The sequence below is a fragment of the Arachis ipaensis genome, chromosome B3 (assembly GCF_059453495.1).
Source record: "Arachis ipaensis isolate K30076 ecotype BB chromosome B3, ASM5945349v1, whole genome shotgun sequence".
NCBI lineage: Eukaryota > Viridiplantae > Streptophyta > Magnoliopsida > Fabales > Fabaceae > Arachis > Arachis ipaensis.
Window position 1 is genome coordinate 46,085,531 of NC_142438.1, and position 14,920 is coordinate 46,100,450.

Consider the following 14,920-nt stretch of genomic DNA (forward strand, 5'->3'; position numbering starts at 1 on the left):
ACATGATAATATAATTCATAAAATTTAATAATAAATATATAATTTTTTTAAAGATCATATATTACCAAAATTTGTTTTTTTTATTTAAGAATTAATAATATATATATTTATTCAAATTTATTATTCAACGTGATAATAAATACATAATATTTAATAATAAATATATTTTTTTTAAATAATATATAACTGAAAACTTATTATTTTCATTTAAACATAATTTAAAATAGATATTATTATTATTCTAACTTATTCTAAGTTATTACTCTACGTAATATTAGCATTTAAACTTGTAATATTTACTTACATATAATATTGATTTTGGATGAATATATGATTTACTTATAAATATTATAATTTGTGTGATTCATGTTGATTATAAATTAATTATATTGTCAACAATTAGATTGAATTTGTATTTAATATAGATTTACCTTAAATTGATATATAATTACAACTATCTTTTATTATTGTTATGTATTTTTTCTCAAACACATAACATTACAAGCTAATTACAATGATAAAAATGCGTAAAAATAATCGAGCTGCTTCTTTTGAGGTAAGTTCTATTCCTAACATGAAGATCTGTCAAGAACCAATTGAAATTTTGAACAAGTACGTACTAATTATTTTTTTATTGTTATTGTATATAAATTTATTCTCATTGGTCTTCTGTTATTTTTTTATAATAAGTCTATTTATTCACATCTTCAATTAAAAGAATAAAATAGGAATTATGTTGCAATATTTTTAATTTAGAGTTATAAAGAACTCTCTTAAAGTAAACCTGCGTTTTGGGCCAAGAAAAGAAAGAGGAGAGAATAGCCTTACAATTAGCGTTTTCTCACTCATTCCTCACCCATTCCTCTCTCACTTCCTGAAAAGCCACCACAATAGATAATTGACACACTAATATGGTCTTAATTCCTCATTGAATAGAATATGGTCTTCATTCCTCTAGTACATCACCAAACTTCACCCGAATAGGGTCTCTCTCACCTCAGATCTAAAAGAGTCAAACCCAGCAATAATACTTCTCCTACTTAGGGGCTCTCCTTCAAGTTTTTTTTTAAGCCTAATATCAATAAATATTTCTCTTTAGATGCTTTCATCAATTCGGAATTTAGTGTTTCATATGACTAATAATGTGTTTCTTTAGATGCTTCCATTAATTCTAATAATTGATGATATATTTTATTTTAATGTTACATATAGTTATAGTGAAGTTGAATTTGTAATTTGATGAATGATCTATTATGCTCTGGATTTAGTTGTTTATTGTAAATTTTGATTTGTCATTTGATAAATATCTCAGTATTATCTTTATCTTAACATCCTTGTTAACTTTTTTTTATGTTACAGTGAACCCAATTCATCATTGGAGGACAAAGTGACTTTAGACTCATTGGCTCATTCTGTTGAATGATTGACCCAAATAGTCATATCTCTGGTTCAACGGTTGGAAAATAATGTAAGCTCTCTCTCTAAGGTGTTTAAGGTCTTTGGTTCCAATTCTAAGACTCTTAACCAACAAGGTAGTGCGTCGAATAATTCATTGTTTCTATGCTCTACTAAGAAGGCAAAGACGGATCTGTCCATTGCTAAAAAAAGAACAGATTCAGTTGCTTCGATCAATGTTCTTGGATTAGAGCTACCTATTGTGAGTACTAAGTAATAAGTAGTTTATTATTATTATTATTATTATTATTATTATTATTATTATTATTATTACAATAATACTAATTTTTTTTATATATTTAGTGGGTGCAAGTGTGTTTTAGACCAATATCTTCGATGGATTTTGACGATACTGAACTTGCAATTGCAGCATACTTGTATGGTAATCTATTGATGGATAAGTAAACTCAACAAGAATATTATTTTTTAACGGTGTTGTGGATTTGTTTAGCTTTTTTTTATTTATGTTAATTTATCTTTGGCAGCTGTGAGGAGGATATAGTACTTTTGGGGCTTACAGCTCAGAGAGATGTATTCAAGAGCTTGATGCTAGGAAAGCCAATTGATTCTCTTGTGCTAGACTTAGTAGCAGATATGATAAAGAAAGTGTTGACCAGAGAAAGTGGTTATTGGCTTTTACCTTCAACTTTTGCGGTAAGTATATAGGATTGTATATTAAAATAATATTGGTAGTTGTTATTTGTATTATGCATATAAATCATAAAAATAAAGGCCATTAAACAATGAAAAAGAAAATACAATAAATCATAAACCTTTTTTAGCCCTTTATCAACTTTTTTCATGATTTTTTTTGATAATATTTCAACAAAACTTCAATTTTGGTATCACATTCTAGTATGAATTGCTAAAATTAATAGTTAGGGACTAAGTTAGTGACACCAATTATACAATAAGATAAAATAAATAAAAACTGTAACAAGCTTGAAAAATACATGGTATACCGAAAATATAGCTGGCAAATACCAGTGTATTTGACATCTAATCCTTCCTCCTGCATGGTTAGCATAGTAGCCACCAAATCCTATACCTATGTGGTAATTAATACATTTATTATGAATTGAAAGTATGCTAGAGTTAGTAACTTAATTATGCACTTATATCCCATGCACCCATTCTTTGGGAATTAATGACTTGAAGTTGTCATGAATTCCGTTAAATTTGTTTGTTGTCGTCAATACCTCATCACTACAAACATGAAACACATTAATATTGTACTATATTTTAAAGCTTTAATAGATAGATAATAAGATATGTAACCTTCTTTTATTTGGTGCAAACACGTAGGTTGCCATTTTAATATCTAAGTCATCCAAATCCATGTATGCAGGAGGATTAAATAAAATCGGGATCCACTGCAAAATAAAAAAATTGGTGAGATTACTAAGTTATGTAACCTAAGACGATTGACTCGAATTCTTGTGATATGCAAACTTACAGATGGCCATTTAATTCTCTGTTTATTATGCTCGGCCTTTTTATTGTTTAGGGTATGCATGCTAATAGAATATTCACTTGGTGTACTCTTTTTTAAGAATGCTTTTTTCTCCTTGGTTAGAGATTTATGTGAGGTCTTCAGTGTAGGTTTTTTATTTTTTGAAAATTTATCTTTAATGGCGATAGTATTCTCACCAACAATATTTTCAGACAAATTTGGATTCCAGGCAATTCTTCTTGTGACCGCAGATACCTTTTTATCACGTACACTTGTATGCTTTGATGCTTTCTTATTTGTACCAGAGTCAGACTGATGATGTAATGGAGATTTTAGCAGTTTAAGAATTTTATCTGTATCTCTTGGATTAATAGATTGAAAATGATACAAAAGAGTAGGAGGCCGAAAATTTGTGATAGTTGGACATACGATAAATGATGGTGGGAATAGGTTGTATATAGCAATTGATGCATGGTGTCGGAGATTGGTTAGAATATACCCTTATAGTATAAAAGCCGTGGTACATAGAATAGAAATATTGGGGTATGTGAGGTATATGGTTGAAGTACGGATTATGTAAGAGTTGGTTATTATTAATATTAATGTCAACCTCTCTTGTGTCTCTTTTTTTCTCGCTATGTTGAGGTGGTCTGGATGATTCTTGCTTACCTATGTCAAGCACCCAAGCATATATGCAACACAATTCAAATTATAATGTGAAAATAATTTTCTAATGACATGTTGAACAATGTCTTAATATATTGAATAAAATTTTGTTTGTTCCTTCTTTATTATTAAAAAATTATCTCTTAAAAAGATTTTATTATTTTATATTTATATCATATAATATAATTACAAGATATGTGCATCTTTTATGATTGTAATTTAAAAAGATTTACTATTCAAAGTAGATATTTTTTTATTTAAAAATTATTTAAAATATATATTATTATTCAAACTTATTATTTTATGTGATAATAAATATATATATTTTTAATAATAAATATATTTTTAAAAGAAATATTTTTGAATTGAAAAGTTATTATTTTTATTTAGACAATAATCGTAGTAGATATTATAGTAGCAACTTATACTCTACATGATAATATAATTCATAATATTTAATAATAAATATATAATATTTTTTAAAGATCATATATTACCAAAAATTTGTTATTTTTATTTAAAAATTCATAGTATATATACAACAACAACAACAACAACAAAGCCTTGTCCCACTAAGTGGGGTCGGCTACATGAATCAAACGACGCCATTGTGCTCTGTCATGTATCATGTCTACAGAGAGACCGTTTACGTGTAGATCTCGTTTGACCACCTCATGGATGGTCTTCTTAGGTCTTCCTCTGCCTTTCGCCCTTTGTCCATCTTCCATCTCATCCACCCTCCTGACTGGATGTTCTATCGGTCTTCTTCCCACATGTCCAAACCACCTGAGACGCGATTCAACCATCTTTTCCACAATGGGTGCTACTCCAACTCTCTCCCTTATATCTTCATTCCTTATTTTATCTAATCGCGTATGACCACTCATCCATCTCAACATCTTCATCTCTGCCACACTCAACTTATGTTCGTGCTCCCCTTTAGCCGCCCAACACTCCGTACCATACAGCATAGCCGGTCTTATAGCGGTGCGATAGAATTTACCTTTAAGTTTTAAAGGCACTTTTTTGTCGCATATAAAACCAGATGCACTCCGCCATTTTGACCAACCTGCTTGGATCCTATGATTTACATCCTGTTCAATCTCTCCATTATCCTGTATGATGCACCCAAGATACTTAAAACTTTTAACTTTTCGCAGGATGTTTTCTCCGATCTTCACCTCTATATTGGAGTTTTCCCTTCTCAGACTGAACTTACATTCCATATATTCCGTCTTGCTGCGGCTTATGCGCAGACCATACACTTCTAGAGCTTCTCTCCATAACTCCAACTTCTTATTTAGGTCTTCCCTTGACTCTCCCATAAGGACGATATCATCGGCAAAAAGCATGCACCATGGCACAGGCTCTTGGATGTGCTCTGTGAGTACTTCCAAGACTAATGTGAAAAGGTATGGACTTAAGGATGATCCCTGGTGTAATCCTATACCAATAGGGAATTCCTCTGTCACACCACCTTGAGTCTTCACACTAGTTGTGGCCCCCTCATACATGTCTTTAATTGCCCGAATATATGCGATCCTTACTCTCCTCTTCTCTAAAACCTTCCATAAGACCTCCCTTGGTACCCTATCATACGCTTTTTCCAAATCAATAAACACCATGTGTAGATCCCTTTTATTACTACGATACCTCTCCATCATCCTTCTTAATAGGTATATCGCTTCAGTGGTAGATCTGCCTGGCATAAATCCAAATTGGTTCTCTGTTACTTGTGTCTCTTTTCTCAACCTCCGTTCTATCACCCTTTCCCATAACTTCATAGTATGACTCATAAGCTTAATCCCTCTATAGTTTCCGCAACTTTGTATATCCCCCTTATTCTTGTAGATAGGTACCAAGGTGCTCTTTCTCCACTCATCAGGCATCTTCTTTGACCTTAAAATCTCATTAAAAAGCTTGGTTAACCAGTTGATGCCTTTTCCTCCAAGACCCTTCCAAACCTCAATCGGGATATTATCAGGTCCTACTGCCCTGCCATTTTTCATCTGCTTTAGAGCCTCTTTTACCTCGAAGTCTCGAATCCTTCGATAGTAGTTAAAGTTTTGATCTTCTTCCCTTGTGCATAATCGACCAAGGCTCGGAAGAGTCTTCTGTCCCTCATTAAATAACTCGTAGAAGTAGCTCTTCCACCTTTCATTAATCTTCTCCTCTTGAGCCAACACCTCTCCATCCTTATCCTTTATGCACTTAACCTGATCCAAATCTCTCGTTCTTCTTTCCCGACTCTTTGCGATTCTATATATACCTTTTTCTCCTTCTTTCGTGCCCAAAGACTGGTAGAGACCCTCATATGCTCTTGTTCTTGCTTCACTTACAGCCACTTTTGTCTCTTTCTTAGCCGCCTTATATTTTTCCCAGTTATCTGCATTGCGGCATAAAGACCACTCTTTAAAGCATCCCCTCTTTATCTTTATCTTTTCTTGTATACTCGCATTCCACCACCAGGACTCCTTGTCTCTTGGTCCTATTCCTTTAGATTCACCAAAACTTTCTTTTGCTGTTCCTCTAATAACTTCTGCCATCTCCCTCCACATCTCTTCCGCGCTTCCATTCCCATCCCACTTTGCCTCTTCTCCTACCCGTCTTAGGAAGCTTCTTTGTTCCTCCCCTTTCATCCGCCACCACCTCGTTCTTGGGTTCTTCGTATAATGTCTTTTCCTCAACTTTTGCTCAACGCGAAAATCCATGACGAGCACCCTATGTTGTGTTGTCAAACTCTCTCCCGGGATAATTTTACAGTTAATGCAAAATTTCCGGTCGACTCTCCTCAACAAGAAGAAGTCGATTTGAGAGCTTGTCATGCCACTCTTATAGGTTATAAGATGTTCGTCTCTCTTTTTAAAACATGTATTTGCAATGAGAAGATCAAAAGTTGAGGAAAAGTCCAAAATAGTTTTACCCTCGGCATTGATCACCCCGAAACCATGGCCTCCGTGAATACTCCCATATCCAGTCACTTCTCTCCCAACATGGCCATTTAAATCTCCTCCTAAGAAAATCTTATCTCCCAAAGGTATGCCTTGAACCAAACTCTCTAGATCCTCCCAAAACCTTATCTTGTGTTGTTCATCCGAACCCACTTGCGGTGCATAGGCGCTAATCACATGGAAAGCACCTCCCTCCACCACAAGTTTGATAGAGATGATCCGATCTCCCACCCTCTTGACATCCACTACGTCTTTCTTCCACTGCTTATCCACAATTATTCCAACCCCATTCCTATTCTTCACCTTTCCTGTATACCAAAGTTTGAAACCAGAAGTATCCAACTCCCTAGCCTTTGCACCAACCCATTTCGTTTCTTGTAGGCACATAATGTTAATCTTCCTCCTTGTCATGGTGTCCACCACCTCCATGGACTTTCCTGTTAGAGTGCCTATGTTCCATGTCCCAAATCTCAACCTTCTGTCGCTTCGACCTTTACCTTTTCCTTTGTGAACTAGCTTATTTACCCTCGTCCGTTCACGAAAACGCGAGAACCCTTGCTCATTTAACACTACATCCGGGCACCGATGCAGCGGCTCTTGCTTCGACACCGTACTCGAGCCATACGGCGCGTTGCTTCCGGGCAACGACCTAGCTTTAGCGCAATAATGTCTTTGATTCATGTCATGGGGGTTCGGCTATATTTTTATGTTGGTTGCCGAAGACCTAACACAACCCTCCTCCTTTATCCGGGCTTGGGACCGGCTATATTTTTATATTGTCATAGTATATATATTTATTCAAATTTATTATTCCACGTGATAATAAATACATAATATTTAATAATAAATAAATAATTTTTTTAAAATCATATGTTATTGTAAACTTATTATTTTATTTCAAAAATATTCATAATAGATATTATTATTTAAATTTATTATTCAACGTGATAATAAATACATAATATTTAATAATAAATATATTTTTTAAATAATATATAACTGAAAACTTATTATTTTCATTTAGACATAATTTAAAATAGATATTATTATTCTAACTTATTCTAAGTTATTACTCTACGTAATATTAGAATTTAAACTTGTAATATTTACTTACATATAATATTGATTTTGGTTGAATATATGCTTTACTTATAAATAATATAATTTGTGTGATTCATGTTGATTATAAATTAATTAGATTGTCAACAATTAGATTGAATTTGTATTTAATATAGATTTACCTTAAATTGATATATAATGGCAACTATCTTTTATTATTGTTATGTATTTTTTCTCAAACACATAACATTACAAGCTAATTACAATGATAAAAATGCGTAAAAATAATCGAGCTGCTTCTTTTGAGGCATGTTCTATTCCTAACATGAAGATCTGTCAAGAACCAATTGAAATGTTGAACAAGTACGTCACTACAAGATTAATATTGATTTGAGGGAGTATTTTGGTGGAGGTTTTAAAAACCTCCACAATATATTTTATTTATGGCATTTTAAAAAACCTCCACTCATAATTCATTAAAATTCAAAGTTTTGGAATAAAACATCATTTTCTCTTTTTTTTTCCCTAAAATGTGAGGCACCGAGTTCGCTGAGAGAGAATGAAACCCTAAGTTTTCTACATACGCCATTCTGGCCGCCGTTCTCGCTGCCGTTTCCTCCGCCGGCACCATCACCATTGCCGTGTCCGTTGCGGTAGAGAGCTTCTGGATCGAGAACTTCTGGATCAGGGAGGTTGATGTTGGCCCCGATGGTAAGATCCGTTACGAGGATTTCATCGCCAGAATGGTTGCTAAGTAAACTCCTCACATATCAGATCCTTGCAAATTCCATTCGCTCTGCTTCTGGATTTTCCTAAATGTGTTCTTTCTTTTTTTTCAGCTATTTTCGTATTGCTGTTTCTTCTTTTTTTTTTTATTTATTTATTTTTGGTCATGTTTGGTTTTTGTTTTGTGCCGTTTTCTTTAGTGGACGAACGGGTTAACCATGTTATGCGCATTTTGGTTTTTTGCCATATTAATGTCATCATGTAGCTAACAATGGATGGTTTTAGGGATTCAAAAGTTGCTTGGATTGAATATATGTGTATGGTGAGATCCAAAGCGGTCTTTATCTGCTTCTGCTGTAATTGTTTATTGGCTAAATAGACTACAGCCATGGTTGGGAAAATGTGTGTGTGTGTGTGTGTCAAACTTGTGTTCTAATTTCAGAGAAGAAGAACGAGCAGAGCATTGTTTTGGGGGGTTTCAAGTTTTGATTATTTTGTTTTTGTTTTTCTGTGAAATTTTGTTTTCGGATTGAATGTGACTCAGAGTGCGCAGCCGAAAAGGTGAAAATGAATGAGGAAAAAAAAGATTATTATATGAATATTTTTTCCCTTTGTTTGATGCTTTTGCAGGTTTGAGTTGATAGAGTTTATCAGTTTACTCTGCATCTCATCTCACTCTCATTCTCCAGCTATATTTTCTTCCATGTTATCATTATTTTTCGAAAATCTCAATTGGAGGTAAATTTCTAAATTTGACATGATAATAATATCTACATTTAATTTACATCTTGAGATGGTGGCTTTTTTTGTGTCTAACAAAACTGATACCAATTGTCCATGGTCCATAGTCCAATTGCATGGTCTACGTTTTTTTTTGTTTCTTTTGTTTCCATGTTTCACCTTGCATTCTTCAGCAAGCTTGTTACATAGTAATGGTTGTCAACTTAACTTTTCTTCTATCAAATGTAAATGCACCCTAGCATGGTTGACGTTATTATCTACCTATTGTTTCATTGAATTGAATCTCAAATCTAATGCTGGATACTGAATTTATGTTAGAAAAATGGTTATCAGCTACTATTTCTGAGTGCTCGTGCAATTGTCCAAGCTTATCTAACCTAGAACTTCTTGATTAACCTGAAACAGGTATTGAAAGTTAAAACTAACAGTTTATTTTCAATTATATTGTAGGTTTATTTTTATTCTTTCATCCAGGAATTTATATATGAGATTTTCTTATGAGGGTTTTGTTGGTCTAGAATGCATGAGTAATTAAGTCCTCATCTGTTTATTTATATAGTGTTTTTCTTTAACTGCCTTTCGTCTTACCTTAAACTTAGATCTATCTCTCTTTAACTGCCTTTAACTGCCTATCTTTCAAGATTTGTTATTTGCTATAATTAAGTGACAAGTGTTGCTCTGAGCCCTAGCTTGAGGCTAGCGAAGGAAACTTGGAACATGGACCACAGTGTATAGAGGTCAGAAAAATCATATGATATAGTATATAGTTTTGTGAGTAACAAAGATTGCAATGAGAATCTTTTATTATTTAAATTAGTTGGTAATTGTGGAAGAAATTAGATGCAGGGCAGGATTTTGAGCATTATAAGAAAGGAAAAAAATTAAATTCATATTTCAAATACTATAATAGCAGTAATCTCTATTATAATATTGACTGAATGTGACTGCAATAATCTTCTATTATTCAATGCTTCCATTATATCGACTCCACTGAAACTACTATTCAGTTATGAGTGATTGTGTAGAGCGAGAGTGGTTTTGGGATTAGGAAGTGCAATGGACAAAGATAGTGTTTATTAGGGGGTTTATATACGGAAAGAGAGATAGAGATTGGTGTGTGTATATGTGATTTGAAGGTGCATGCAGGTTGGAATAATATTATAATAGTAATTAAGAAATGTGTGTGTGACTTGGAAGAAGGGGAAAAAGGGATTAAGGGTACTTCCAGGAAAGTGGCTTTGGTTTTTGTACAGTTGGTGGGTGTGGACTGTGAAGGCTTCCAGGAAAGGGCACGCTCTTTGACCATTTTGTCCTCTTCGAAATTTCCTCATCTTCATTCTTTTCTTTTAATTTATTTTGTTTTTGTATGTTGCTTGCAATGCATTGCATATTATATAGAAAAAATCCATTCATATTTAATATTGTCATTACAGTTATTAATCCGTCATTTTCTATTTGTTGCCTTCTTTTGCACCTTGTATCATTGATGATCACAGTTAGCATAGCATCACAAAAAATAAACAAGTCTTCTACTCTAGAAGGTACTTATCTTGTCTCATTCATTAATTCACATTCATTTTGCTTCTTGATTACTAGTATTAACATGAGTACTTCTTTGATTGACATATGAAACTTGTCTTGAAAGTACTAAAGATTCTGATGTACATATGATATTTGTTGGATCGCTAATAAGCAATAATATTTAAATAAAGTCTTTGAGCCTTAAGAAGTGTAAATGAATATGTGTTTTCTTTTTTTTCTTTCTTTTTTACTTGCATTTTAATTTCATCTTGCATCAACTTGTGTTGAACATTGCAAGGTATGTCTTCATTTTAGCTTGCAAATTTTGTTTTTGAATTCCATTATCCTGTTAATGATTGGATTGAAATTTTGTTCTGCTGATTGGTGGCTATGGTTAGCATATCGTCACATATCTCAACCTTTTTTTTTCTTGTTTGAATCCAGTGATCCAGTTTTCATTCCAGTTCCTGATAACTCTGCCAATAAGAGGAGGTTTACTCTGTCTTGCCCTTAGAAACTATGCTCATGTTCCTTTTATGAAGTGTCTCTAATGTTGTGGACGTGATTGAGAATTAGTGATTGCTGATAAGGAGGTCTAGTGTAGCTTGAATCAAATAATTTCCTGTTCTTACTTATCCATAATAAGTGCCAATAAGTACTAACATAAAACTCTCTCTCCGATCATACATTCCAATATTTTCCATAAGGTTATTTTAGAACCATTATGGTTTGTGCTTCACATTCTTGTTGGGATAAGACTAATAAACTACTTATTTGCATTCCTAGTTAGTGTCGTAATAAGAAAATTGATAAAATAAGGAAATTGAGAAAATAAAAACAAGATATAATTACTATTACGTTTCATGCATTTTGAAACCTTTATCTAATCATATTTTAATTGCATCGTTTTAGTTAAATATATCAATTAATTTTAATTTACTGGTTCAGTTAAATAAATATTAAAAGAATTTAAATTTTATTTTATATATATATATTAATTCATTAATTAACCACAAACTCTTCTGTGTGGTTTTCTGTGTGTATAGAAAGGAAATAGTGCCACTGCAGACCATCAGAACTATGTCTGTACATAGATATATGAGGTAACACTATATCTCTTCTCCTATTCAGCTACCTGATCGATCTCTTTCTTATCTTAGTTTCATTTTAATCTTTTCTCTTGTAAAGATAATCTCTCTTTTTCAATTCTCAGGTCTGTTTGGGCATAATGTCCAGCTTTTGCTTTAACACCCTTAACGATCACTGAGGTTGTCCATGAATCCAAGCTCCCAATCAAGTTGTGTCACATCCTCACAACAAGCATCACATGCTGTCATGAGCACTACAAAGAAGAGGGTGCATGACGAAATGGTGGAGCAGAACCAGAGCAAATTACTCATAGAAAATCCATTGATACCTTTGGCTAGAGAACATCTCAATATAGAGGTGTTACAAGGTTAGTGCTTTTGTTGCTGTTAGAAAAACTAGTGTTTGAACAATAATAGGTTCAATGATTTGCATATAGAATTGCTTTCTTATTAATAAATCTTTGTTAAATTATTTAGGCAAAGGTGGACTGGTAGATATGAAGTTCATCTATGTTCAAACTGGTCCTTTTGATGTCACTGAACTATTTCTTTCAGGGTATTGTGAGGCTCAAACCCTGCTTGGACTTTCTTTCTGAGGTTGGCCCTTACAAGATTATGGATGGAATATTGTGGCCAATTTTAGAGGTAGTAACGTCGGCATTGGAGGAGATGAACTTGTTAGAGGACACTATAATAAAGAGACAAAGAACTGTGTAAGGGCTTGCTATTTATACTGCTTGAAGTCATGTATCAAGTACATTGAGAAGGAATACAGAGCTCTTTGTAAAGTATAGCATCTTTTGTTTTTTCTAAAATTAGCTTTACTGTTTACTTTTATTCAGAGTTTTTATGTTTACTTATTCTGCTGAATTAAAACTATATTTATACTTCTTGAATTTTGTGCATCTCGAATGGATAATTTGATGTTGCAGCTTATAAAAGATACAAGTTGATTCATGAAAGAAGACATTTCCTTTATATATCTTTTATTTTATTCCTTCTATTCTTAGAATGTTTGTCTGTAGCATGCTGTGTTGCACTTATCAAAAATTTAGTTTTTAAAAGATTTGTGTTTTAAAAGATTTAGTTTTTAAATTTTAATTTGAGAATATGTAAATGAGATGAGATTAATGAATATTTAGGATTTTAAATTGAGATTAATGAATGATTTGAAATTAAAAATAAATAACTACAAGGTTTGTGGAGGTTTGAAAATCTTACAAAATAGTTAATTTGTGTCAAATTGAAAATTCAATTTGTGGGGGTTTTAAACTGCCACAAAAGTGATTTAAAACTGCCACAAAAGTTCAATATAAAACCTCCACTAAACACACACAAAACCCCCACTGAATAAATTGTGGAGGTTTTTAAAAATCCCAACAAAAGATCTCGTGGCACCTCAAATTTTGGGGGGTTTTGGAAACTCCCACAAACCATTTGGTGGGGGTTATAAACCTCCACAAATAAGAAAAAAAACCTCCACAAATAAACAAAAATCTTGCAGTGCGTACTAATTATTATTTTTTATTGTTCTTGTTTCATAAATTTATTCTCATTGGTCTTCTGTTATTTTTTTATAATAAGTCTATTTATTCACATCTTCAATTAAAAGAATAAAATAGGTGTAACACCCTACCATACAGAGTCTTATGCTTAAGTCATAATTCAGAGATGGCAAGGTATTACGACCTCTAAAACGAAAATTTAGTACGTATAGTAGTATGAATGATTGATTATAACTAGGAGCCTTTATAGAAAAAGGGGGTAAACAAAAACCGTAACTCGAAAGCGCAACACTCCGATCGGTAACGTAACAAGCAAAGGATAAGTCAACGCGAGATTATATATACAAAGGAGTGTCAAAAACAGGAATATCAAGACTCAAAATCCGGCTGCGAAGATAACCGGTCCGAGCATAGCAATATATACATGTAATAAAATAAGGGAACCCCAAAGGAAACCCAAAGGGACACAAATACAGAAATCTATTCTCCAAAACCTCCTATAAGAGGAGTCATCACAGTTTGTATTATTTAATGGAGATAAAAGTATCTAAACAAGATATATAAACCAAGACAGAGTCTTGAGAACAAAAGATCTTCGCTAATCCAGAAGTCTCCAGCATGCCTCAGCGAGAAACCTCACGTCCTGCATCTGAAAACCACAAAATCCGCATGGGTGAGAACCAGAGATCCCCAGCACGGTAACAGCTTCCACATATATAATACATAATAATAGAGGAAAGCCGAAGGCAATCCTAGAACTTCCTCCAGATAATATCAAAGCTTATAAACAAGCTAAACCGTAAGTGGCAACTGACTAAAGATCCTTCAGTCTAACTAATACTTCCCTTTCCAATTCCTTCAGACCTCCCAACCACCAGCAGTAGTATAATATAGCAAACACAGTTATATCAGACAAGAGATTTACAATTAGGAACAGATAAGGCATTTAGGCAATTAGCAAGTAATATGCAGTCAAATAGGCAATCTCAAACAATTCATGTAGTATGCTTATGATGCATGCCTGTCCCTAGTGGCTGATGATATCATCTGTCGGTTATAGAGCCAACCCGACAAGTCCTGGTAGCTAACCATTGGACTGTCCCTCTGTCGCGCATCCCCAACTCGAGTTATACTCATCATAAACTTGATCATAATCATGATCCATATCCATCACCCTCACTGGTGAATATTTACGGGGGCGAGCTCATCCGGGCCTTTCACAGTGCCCGGCCACACTTACGACATAGGGTCAAAAGAGCTTCGAGTCTCAACCTGGAGCACGTGGTGGCTAGCCACTGCTTCCTAACAGGAAAACTCTCATCTCCGATGGTGGAAGTGCAAACATTCACAATTCATTCAACAGCATATATACATTTATACTTAGCCATAATCATGGCTCCGCCGTAACACGGCAATAATCTAGCCATCCGGCTCACGGTTAAATCCATAACCAGCCAATTCATTAGCAATTACGGCCCTGCGGCCCATGGCACAACAAGCACTTCCACCGCCATCCTCCACATCTCACATAATCATCTTTGATCCTCAATGATCATTCATTTTTCCCCTTGCTTCACTCGCAAGTTACCACATTCACTAGCCCCTTTTTCTCATGCTAGGCATATCATAATGATTCAAGACATAAGTGGTGAGATCGGAGGCTTAGAAGTATGAAATTTGGTTTTTAAAACTCAAAAATCAACCTTGGGATGAAAACAGGGCCACGCGTACGCGCACTCCACGCGCACGCGTGGA

At 33.8% G+C, this 14,920-nt stretch overlaps 1 long non-coding RNA gene across 9 annotated transcripts; it reads left to right on the forward strand.

Moving 5' to 3' along the window:
* The first annotated feature begins 8,059 nt into the window (after positions 1–8,059).
* Positions 8,060–12,619, forward strand: LOC107630407 (uncharacterized). 9 transcript variants are annotated; one of them, XR_002359327.2, is made up of 7 exons: positions 8,065–9,456; positions 9,693–9,788; positions 10,548–10,592; positions 11,017–11,064; positions 11,619–11,675; positions 11,786–12,028; positions 12,216–12,619. It is a non-coding gene; the product is annotated as an uncharacterized LOC107630407 (long non-coding RNA). The 9 variants fall into 9 exon arrangements; XR_015907347.1 differs by having other exon boundaries at positions 8,060–9,048; positions 9,370–10,592; XR_015907345.1 differs by having other exon boundaries at positions 8,060–8,295; positions 8,941–10,592.
* Positions 12,620–14,920: the final 2,301 nt, after the last annotated feature.